This window comes from Pseudorca crassidens, chromosome 18, assembly GCF_039906515.1.
Source record: "Pseudorca crassidens isolate mPseCra1 chromosome 18, mPseCra1.hap1, whole genome shotgun sequence".
Taxonomy (NCBI): domain Eukaryota; kingdom Metazoa; phylum Chordata; class Mammalia; order Artiodactyla; family Delphinidae; genus Pseudorca; species Pseudorca crassidens.
This window is the reverse complement of record NC_090313.1, coordinates 45,813,929-45,825,196: the sequence shown is the minus strand read 5'-3', so window position 1 is coordinate 45,825,196 and position 11,268 is coordinate 45,813,929. Positions and strand designations below refer to the sequence as shown.

The 11,268-nt window shown below is 36.2% G+C and overlaps 1 long non-coding RNA gene across 1 annotated transcript; it reads left to right on the top strand.

Moving 5' to 3' along the window:
* Positions 1–4,363: 4,363 nt before the first annotated feature.
* On the top strand, positions 4,364–10,427 carry LOC137211239 (uncharacterized). Its single transcript, XR_010936968.1, has 3 exons — positions 4,364–5,590; positions 6,911–7,027; positions 9,510–10,427. It is a non-coding gene; the product is annotated as an uncharacterized lncRNA (long non-coding RNA).
* The last annotated feature ends 841 nt before the right edge of the window (positions 10,428–11,268 follow it).

Genomic DNA, 11,268 nt, shown 5'->3' with positions numbered 1-11,268 from the left:
TCCTTCTTTGTCTCTTGTAATAGTCTTTATATTAAAGTCTATTTTGCCTGAGAATTGCTACTCCAGCTTTCTTTTGACTTGAATTTGTATGGAATAACTTTTTCCATCCCCTCACTTTCAGTCTGTGTGTGTCCCTAGGTCTGAAGTGGGTCTCTTGTAGATAGCATATATACAGGTCTTTTTTGTGTACCCATCCAGCCAGTCTGTGTGTTTTGGTTGGATAACTTAATACATTTACATTTAAGGTAATTATTGATATGTATGTTCTTAGTACCATTTTCTTAATTGTTTCGGGTTCGTTATTGTAGGTCTTTTCCTTATTTTGTGTTTCCCTCCTAGAGAAATTCCTTTAGCATTTGTTGTGAATCTGGTTTGGTGTTGCTCAGTTCTCTTCACTCTTGTTTGTCTGTAAAGGTTTTAATTTCTCCGTTGAATCTGAATGAGATCCTTGCTGGGTAGTGTAATCTTGGTTGTAGGATGTAGGTTCCCTTTCATCACTTTAAATATGTCTTGCCACTCCCTTCTGTCTTGCAGAGTTTCTGCTGAGAGATCAACTGTTAAGCTTATGGGGATTCTCTTGTATGTTTATTTTTTGCTTTTCCCTTGCTGCTTTTAATATTTTATCTTTGTATTTAATTTTTGATAGTTTGATTAATATGTGTCTTGGCATGTTTCTCCTTGGGTTTATCCTGTATGGGACTCTCTGCACTTCCTGGACTTGATTGACTGTTTTCTTTCCCATATTAGGGAAGTTTTTGACTGTAATCTCTTCTTATATTTTCTCAGACCCTTTCTTTTCCTCTTCTTCTTCTTGGACCCTTATACTTCGAATGTTGGTGCATTTAATATTGAGTCATAGGCCTCTAAGACTGTCTTCATTTCTTTTCATTCTTTTTTCTTTATTCTTCTCTTCTGCATTTATTTCCACTATTCTATCCACTATTTCCACTATTCTATCTTCCAGCTCACTTATCCATTCGTCTGCCTCATTTTTTCTGCTATTGATTCCTTCTACAGTGTTTTTAATTTCACTTATTGTGTTGTTCATCATTGTTTGTTTGCTCTTTATTTCTTCTATGTCCTTGTTAAATGTTTCTTGTATTTTCTGTTCTATTTCCAAGATTTTGGATCATCTTTACTATCATTACTCTGAATTCTTTTTCAGGTAGACTGCCTATTTCCTCTTCATTTGTTTGATCTGTTGGGTTTTTACCTTGCTCCTTCATCTGTTGCATATTTCTCTGTCTTCTCATTTTGTTTAACTTAACGTGCAGGCTCAGCGGCCATGGCTTATGGACCCAGCCACTCTGTGGCATGTGGGATCTTCCCAGACCGGGGCATGAACCCATGCCCCCTGCATCGGCAGGCAGACTCTCAACCACTGCGCCACCAGGGAAGCCCTGGGGTCTCCTTTTTGCAAGGCTGCACATTCATCATTCCTCTTATTTCTGGTGTCTGCCCCCAGTGGGTGAGGTTGGTTCAGTGGCTTGTGTAGGCTTCCTGGCGAAGGGAATGGTGCCCATGTTCTGGTGGGTTGGGCTGGATCTTGTCCCTCTGGTTGGCAGGGCCATGTCTGGTGGTGTTTTGGGGTGTCTGTGAACTTAGTATGACTTTAGGCAGCCTCTCTGCTAATGGGTGGTGGTGTGTTCCTGTCTTGCTAGTTGTTTGGCATGGGGCATGCAGCACTGGAGCTTGCTGTCCATTGGGTGGAGCTGCATCTTAGTGTTAAGACGGAGATCTCTGGGGACCCGTCACCGATTAATATTACATGAATCACCAGAGACCTCTTGGTGAGGTCTCTGGTGATCCATGAGTCTGTCTGGTGTCCTGGACTCGGCTCTCTTGCTTCACTGGCTCAGGCCCAACACCCGGCCGGAGTACCAAGACCTTGTCAGATGCAAGGCATAGAAGAAAAGGAAAATAAAATAAAATAAAACCAAACAGAGAGAACTCCAAAACAAATGGTAAAAACAAAACTAAACAGAGAAAGTCACACAAAGAAACATACATATACACACTCACAAAAAGAAGAAAAAAAAAAAAGTACAGACTGAACCCCAAGAGAAATGGTAAAAGCAAAACATAAAATCACACAAAGAAACATACACACACACGCTCACAAAACGAAAAAAAAAAGCGAACAGACAGAACCCCAAGACAAATGATAAAAGCAAAATTAAATGGCAAAATCACAGAAAGAAACACACACACACACTCAGAAAAAAGAGAAAAAAAAAAAAAAAAGGAAGAGAGCAACCAAACCAATAAATAAACCCACATATGAAAACAGACACTAAAAACTAAACTAAACTAAACATAAAACCGAAAACAAATCAAATGCAGAAAGCAAACCCCAAGTCTACAGTTTCCCCCAAAGTCCACTGCCTCAACTTTGGGAACACTGATTGTCTATTCAGGTATTACACACATGCAGTGTTTACCAAGCTGATTGTAGGGATTTAACCCGCTGTTCCTGAGGCTGCACAGAGAGATTTCCCTTTCTCTTCTTTGTTCGCACAGCTCCTGGGGTCCAGCATTGGTTTTGGCCCCACCTCTGCATGTAGGCCACCCTCAGGCGTCTGTTCCCAACCAGACAGGAGGGGGTTAAAGCAGTAGCTGATTAGGGCTCTCTTGCTCACTCAGGCCAGGGAGAGGGCAGGATATGGTAGTCACAATTGGAATGCAGGGCATGCCTGTGGTGGCAGAGCCCAGCATGATGTTGCAATGTTCAACTCCCAGGGAAGTTGACCCTGGACGACAGGACCCTGGCAGTGGTGTGCTGCACAGGCTCACACAAGGTGTGGGTAGTGACCTGTGTTTGCACACAGTATCTTTGGGGGCAGCATTCGCAGCAGTAGCGGTCTGTGCCTGCCTCTGGGGTCTGAGATGATAGCCACTGCTTGTGCCCATCTCTGGAGCTTGCTTAGGTGGTGCTCTGCTGCCTGTGGGTACACAGAGCAGGAAGCCCCTCTCCTTGTGTACCCCGCAACAATGGTCTCTTGCTTCTCCTGCACGTCCAGACTTTTCCCAGACTCCCTCCCAGCTAGCTGTGGTGCATTAGACCCCTTCAGGCTGTCTTCATGAAGCCAACCCCAGTCCTCTCTTTGGGGTCTGCCCTATGAAGCCCGAGCCTCAACTTCCAGCCCCCACCTGCCCCAGCAGGTGAGCAGAAAACAGTCTCAGATGGTGAGTACTGGTTGGCACCATTCCTCTATGCAGGAATCTCTCAGCTTTGCCCTCCGCACCCCTGTAGCTGCACTCTCCTCTGTGGCTCCAAAGCTTCCCCCACTACGCTCCCTACCAGTGAGAGGGATTCCTTGTGTGTGGAAACGTTTCCCCCTTCACAGCTCCCTCCCATAGGTGCAGGTCCCATCCCTATTCTTCTGTTTCTTTTTCTTATGCCTTACCCACATATGTGGGGATTTTCTTGCCTTTTTGGAAGTCTGAGGTCTTCTGCGAGTGTTCAGTAGGTGTTCTGTAGGAGTTATTCCACATGTAGATGTATTTTTGATGTATTTGTGGGGAGGGAGTTGATCTTCACGTCTTACTCCTCTGCCATCTTGTAGGTCTATATAAATGTTTTCTTAAGCCCAGTTTATCACTGATACAGTCATCTTCCTTCTGTCTCCCTCTACCTCTTTTCTCTTTTATCCTTCCTTATTTCTTCTTTTTCTCTTTTTTCCTTTCATTTTGGCATTGGTTTCATTTTTACCATTTAGGGATTTTAATACAAAGTTCAATTTTAGAGTTAAGAAGAGAATGCAGTGATAAAGTAGTATTAGTAGTAGTAGTAACTGTAACAAGTGGCAGTAACAGCAGCAGGATCAACGTTATTATCATCTTCATTATCACCATGATAATTTTCACCTTAACTCATGCAAATGTTGCCTGATTTTAAATACCAGCATTGTGTTTACCTAAGTGTGTAGTGAAATTCTCTTCCTTAATTTATGAAAATGTCATCATAGAATAAAAAGACACAATGGCAGAATTTGGAATAAATACGTATCCTTATAGAAGAGTAGGAAATTAAATACAGTAAGAATTGTTATATTTTTAAAGCTTTGGTGAGAGACCAAAAGAACTTAATATTGTACGTTAGATTTTTCGAATATTAGGGGATTTAATATAACTTAATTTTTCTGGTACTTCATTTGAAATAGTTCTGCTTCTTCAGCATAGTAGAAATTGATTAACTAGAAATACAGCTTGTCCTGATTCTTTACTAAATTCCACATCATATAAGTTTAAAGTTATACAGACTTAAAGTCATACATTAAGTTGATGGGTAATTTAAAATTAGAAAAAAGGCATGTTCAAAATATTGACTTATTTGTAACTATTTTTCTCTGCTTCTCATGTTCACTTTGAATATATCAAATGAAGTGCTCACATAGTAATAGAAACAGTCAGGGTCTAAATGAATAGATAAAAATTTCAGAATAAATACGAGAATTAATATCTCAAGCCCCCACCAAAATTTCTTGTTTGAAAATATATTATGACAGATAGGATATATTCAAGATGTAGGAAATACTTAAGATGCATTTGTGGAAATATATTCAAGGGAAATTAATAAATATGAAATAAACAGGAAAATATTTTATAGGGTATCTCTGCTTGAAGACTGAACTGTATTCTCTCCTAGAAAATTCTAGATATCAACTAACAGGTTAGTCAGAGATTTAAAGTGTCATTTAAAAATTAATGATATATAACAAAGATTTCATTTTAGGGTTTAAAATTATAATGTTAAAATATTATTTGAGGATGTGTAGATACATACAAAAATTAAAATAATTTTAATAATTTAATTTCAATAATTATCAGGCATTCTTCCCAAATTAATACTATTTTCTGAAAACAGAGGTTATAATTTTGCCTTTTTTCTTGCTGAAAAAATAGTACAGTTTTCCCCTATTATCTGAAAGTAGAGGGTTCCAATGAAAATTTTCATTAGTAGAAATGATATAAGGGAAAGAAGCAATTAACTTTTTTTCATAAAAGCTAAACTCCTCTTTGGATTTCTTTCCATTAGTGAAAACAGATACCAATGTAGTTCTTTTGTAAAAGTAAAGTGGCATAAATTGAACTTTAGAAGAGTGGGGCATACCTGTATTCCATACTCTTTTTCTCCCATTCACATGGATATTTTTCTGTGAAATGAGTCTCTTGATCCAAAGAACTATGAACCAAAGAGACAATCTGTCCCACCCACACATAATGTATTTTAATGGAACAGAGAGAACATTCTAATCAATGCTTGTCTCTTTAGTTTCCTTTAATTGAGATGAGTACCAGCCATTTTCATTTTCTTCCATGATAATGAATTTTAAAGAGTCCAAGCCAGTTGTTTGTCAAAATGCTCTCCATATTGTTTGTTTGTTTTCTCACAATTAGATTCAAGTTAAACATTGTTGGAAAGGATGAAACATAGGTGATTATTAGCTAAGGTTTTATTACCAGGTGATAGATGAAAAGTCTTAAGATGCTGATCACTATTTACATGTGCTGCTCTTTTTTGTCAGGTGTCAATGCTTGGGGCAATGATCTCTGACCAGAACTGGAATAGGGTCATTTGAAATATTTGGTAGGCAGATTAATAATGACTCTCCTTCCCCCACCTCCCCACCCACATTTCCATCCTCTGGTTATTCCATCAAACACTAATGTAGGTAATTCTGTGAAGGTACTTTGCAGATGGAGTTAAGGTTACTAAGTGACTTTAAGAAGAAGTTGACTATTCTGAATTATTTGGGAGGGCCCAATCTCACGAGCCTTTAAAAGGAGTGTAATGAACAAGTGAAAAAAGTATTTCACCATGTTAAGTGTTAGCAAGGGTATGTCGCTTAGATTCAGAGCAACATTCCCAAGTTAGCATAATCAGTCAGTTTTCTTAAGGTTAATATGTGTTAAAAGGGTACATCCCACATTGTTATGGGTTTCCTCCTACCTAGATACCACTCTTTGCTCTCAGATATGAGAAATCCATTTAATACCCCATGGTTTCCCAAGATTATTATAAATAGACATCAACCTTGCCTGCTCCTATATCTTTTGCTGCTATAAACTCACTAATTTCCCTGTGTCATTCTCTAGAATTCATGTGTACCCATGTATAAACATGGTTTACACTCTCTCTCTATATATATATATTATATATATATAATATATATATATTATATATATATAATATATATATATTAAATTATATATATATTTAATATATAATTAAAATATATGTTAATAATATCTTAATTTAACGATATATTAGAATCCAGATATTTTCTAGCCCTGTCTACCAAGAAAACCTAGAAGCAATGACACTGTAGTAGCAATGAACACACCCAGCATTCAAATTTTGCTTTCTATTAAAAAGAGCCAGCTCTTTGCAGAAATGGTTGATTCTAGGGCTGGGATAGAAAATATACAACAGGATCCACTTGTATACTTTGTCTTATGCTTTTAGCAAAGGGAAAAGTGATTGAAGGAATTTGACCAGATAAAAAAAATCTGATTTATGCTTGAATAAAATTACTCTGGTTCTTCTGTCAGGGACATAGAACAGGATGCTATTATATTAATGAGGATGACAGAAGATGGTGGAAGTAGGGAGAAGCAGTCAGTTTCTAGATATGTATTGAAAATGAAGTTGGAGTATTCTGATTCATTTGGAGGAGAAATAGAATGTATATCTAAGGGTGGTTTGTGTATGAGAAAGAGGGAAAGAAATTAAATGTAACCCTTACCCAACCTCCAGGGTTTTTTTGGTCTGAGCTACTGAGTATAAGTTTTCAAAAGGTGAGATGGAGAAACACTGTGAGAGAAGAAAATTGGTGGTGGGGGGTGAAAGATCAGAAAATCAGTTGTGTGCATGTTTATTTAGATCCATCTTTTGCCTTCTATGTAGAATTACACATTGGCTGTGAATCTATATTTAAGTGCAGAAATCTGGACTAAAGATATAAATCTGGGGATCATCTGCCTATTTCTCATATTTAACTTTGAGACTGGATCAAATCACCAGGTAAGTGAGTGAATGTACATAGGGTAAAGAATCCCCAGACTTAAACTTAGGGCACTACTAAGTTCACTGTATTTTAGATCCATAGTCCTAAATACAATTCCATCTAAAATATTGTTTTTGCTAAATTGAATTTTAATTATGACCATCACTGCCTTAAAAAAGTGACTTAGAATGGAGATTTTAGGCCCTATGAGGATACAAGTGAAGTTAGATTTTGGGGGCTGAAGTGCTTTAATAACCATTTCCTGAACTTTCTACCAGCTACTAAAATTATTCTGATAATGGCGGAAATTTAATTTGTTACCACAGTGTGTATAGGGGGTTAAAGCACACATTTTGTTATTTTAACTACTCTGTTTTGGCCTATAAATTCATAAAACTTCTGCATTTCATTTCATGACAAATATTTGTCTTAATATAAATTAAAAACTCTCTGTGAATATATACCAGGTTTAGCCTATCTTTAAATTTGTCTCTCAGATAGCTGTCTAACCCTAGATTTTGAGTGGTTCATCTTCAAATCAAGTGATATAAATAGCTATATGGCTTAATCGTTTAATTTATAGGGTGTTGAATGCTGGAATCATATTCTCTATTACTTAGTTTGGGTACATTTTGCAATCCCATTAAATGTCAATTTCCTAATCTATAAAGTGGATTCAATAATAATACTTACAAGGATAGTGTTAGTTATTAGAGAAAATCTGTTTAAAATGCTTAAATTAATAAGTAATAGCTAGCTATTGTTATCATGTATAACTAACACAATCTCTAACATTACTGAACAAAGGTCATATATTTAAGAAATTCATCATCTCCTTTAGAAAACATCCAGCCCATAGAAAGTACTTAATATGTAGTTATTATTCTGATTATTATTGCCTTTCATTTCAAGGTCAAGAGAAGAAGCTGCTTCCCTGTAATAATTCCATGTAAAATTATTTTAAAAACTTATACTATTATTTCATAGGTACTTTTACTTCCAGGGATTATAAACAATTCCTAAAAATAATTTTCTTTCTTTTATGAAATATTTGGATAGCAAATATCAAACTTTTTGAAAATAATGAATATTTTCTATAGGATATTTTTTATTTCATTTAATTATGTTCTTATACTTAATAATTTATGGATAATTAGAATTGTAATAAAATATTTCATATATGTATTAAGTTTAGTATTTCTTGTGTAGTTATAATTTCTTTAGTTCATTCCATTCTTCAAAATTTGACATATGCTTCTCTGAAACCTGACACTTGCAGACTCATGAAATGGGACAGCTAATTTGAATTTCTGGTAGACACATTCACAAATTCATGTTTAAAATGCTGCTTTGCAAAACTTACCATTCTACCTTTAGCTGAGATCATCTTTTCTCTAAGCACTTTTCAATTTTTTCTGTCCCTTTTGTGTGTTTCAAATTTGGAGTATAAGACTGGTACCCAGGAACTATTTCACATTCATACAATTGATATAGAAAAATAATTTAACATTTTAGGTATATTTTTCTCTGCTGAAAGATACCTATAAATTAAGACATGCTTACTTTTCTGCCTAGCACTGTAACCATCTGCTTAAAAAGTGCTGATTAAATATGATATTTCAGGTCCTTCTTTAAATGAGACACACACATTTCATTTTGGGCTCTACTGAACAATTCTGAATTCCACTCAAAATGACAGTTCAGGTTTGTTCTTTCTGCTCACAGAAATTTGCAAAACTTCCATGTTTTTGAGATGATCTTTCTAGAGAGTATCTAAATGGGGTGAAGTCAACGGCTTGCTAGACCTTACAGGACAGCAGCTATCTACACAGCCTTCTACAGTCCTCCAACACATGGGCTGTCTGGTTTTTAAGCCATTAGATTCATTAGCAGATTCCATTAAGTTCTAGTAGAATAAGAAACTACAACTCCTGTAAATCAGAGCTTGACAAGCTGTAAATACGAGGTGTATGGTGTCTGGGTTAAAGCACAGGCTTTGGAATTCAACAGAACAGGGGCCTCATTGCTTACAGTTTGACCTTGGGACTATTTATGTTCTTGGTCTCATTTTCTCCAATTAAAGAATAGAGATAGTAAAAGCCACCTCACAAATTGTTGGACAGAATAAATAAGCTCATATACGTGTATAGTATCTGATATTCATTAATACCAAGGAAGATAACTATTCTGTGAAATGTGTCATTATTCTTGGGACTAACCTTGTTTTACTACAGGTAATAGAACCATTCAGCTTAGCAACACAACCCCACACAATACGTGAGAAAATCAAAACCAAGAATGTATTTTGGGGGGGAATATCCCTCTTTTTGTAGCTGACCATTCTTCAACCTTTAGGTCCAGCTGCAGGCTAAATTTGTGTTGGGTTTTTTCCCCCTCACTTTTCCTTCTTTTAAAAAAATTGAAGTATAGTTGATTTACAACGTTGTTGTGTTTTAACTCGGGTCTACCTACTGCTCAATCACCATAATCTTGCTCTAGAACTGGGGTGTTGCCACCATTTTCCTGAGGAGAAAAATCATCAAACCTATCAGAGAACACTAGTATCTTGGGTAAGCCAGACCACAGCCTGGGATATTGGAACTTAGCTCTCTGCTCACTTCTATAGTCATGCCAGCTCTCTAATTTGTCACTTTGCTTCTTGGCCTCAGCTGTATCCTTTGACAATGTAGATGGGATTTATAGCCTGGATACACTTGTGGCAAGCACTGTTGGATCACTATCCCATAGCAATCATGCCTTCTTCCTTGCTACCATGATTTTGTTTTTGTTTGTATAACAGTATGCCCAATCTTGGATGTGAACTGTTCCACTTCAGCTAATCATATTCCCTTTTACTAGTTATTGTTTTAGAAAAACCCAGTTTTCACCAATAAGATGTAAGAGGAAGACAACTGAAAGATGTTTAGAACGATTATTTTCCTGATGAAAATGAGAGCTATATAGGGAGAAAACTCTTTGTTTTTGCCACCACCTTTTACTGTTTTGAATATTATCATGTGAGGTGATCCAAAACTTGAAGCTGATGCAGTGATCTTTTAAATACTAGGTGACAAACCTGGGGATGGAATTCAAGGCAGTGATGAACAGAGCAGGCAAGAACCCAGGTCCTTGAAGCCGTCACAGATGTGTCAAAGAGCCCCGAGACTGCCCAGTTCTGGGGTTTCTGTTAGTATCATTTTACCAAACTTCAATTGGCTTTCAGCTGTATTTAGCCAGAATATCCTGATTCAAACAATATGCATAGTAATAACTGAGAGTTCATTTTAAAAATTGTATTAGCATTTAAGTGATCTAAACCTTCTTTGCCAAAGGATCCACTAAATCAGAAATTTCCTACTTTTTCATGAACAATTAACTAAGCAAAAAAAGAAAGTCAGCTTGGGACTTATTTCACTTTATTTTAATTTACTTGCTTCTTTTCTTTTTGTAGGGAAGAACATGTATTTATTCCAACAGTCACTTATCATGTCCTCAATATAATGAAGAAGTGCCTGTAAGGAGCAGATAATTGACAAAGAGATGAAATTTGCTCATAAATAACTATAATACAGAGCAAATATGATGAATAAGCAATAAAAAAAGTAAGATGTGGTTTATTGAAAGTAGAAAGATTACTACCATTAAGCTATTTCTATACCACATATCCTAAAGAAAGGAAATGAGAATCTTGGAGTAATGCAGAGAATGAAAGTTTTGAAGTGGGAAAAATCTGAGTTTGGTTTACTGCAGCTTACCAGAGGAATGACCCTGCATAAGTTAATTAAAATCTCTGTCTTGAAAATTCCATATTTGTAAAATGATGATAATCACACTTTCTTGAAGTAGATTAAATGATGCATATAAAATCCTTGGAGCATATTTGTCACTCCACGCATTTTAATTTTCTCATTCATTTTGGATGTATAAACCAATGTTTTGATATAAGGAGGGTAATTATATTATAGTTGAATATTGCATTAATATGAATTTTTATTCATTCATTCAATATTTGTTCTTAAAACAACTCTAAAATGTAGGCAATAGAGTTAACATCATCTATAATGTCAGAAAAGTGGATTTAGGTGCTGTTTTGTTTTGTGACAAGTAAACTAAATAAGAACCTATATGGCCTAAAATCCAGTCTCATTTTTGCAATAACCTGGCCCGTGGCCATGAGTGTGCAAGTAACCTCTCCTACCCACACTTAACACTTTATAAACTAGAAATATTCAACTGGATAAACTGTAATTCCCTCAGT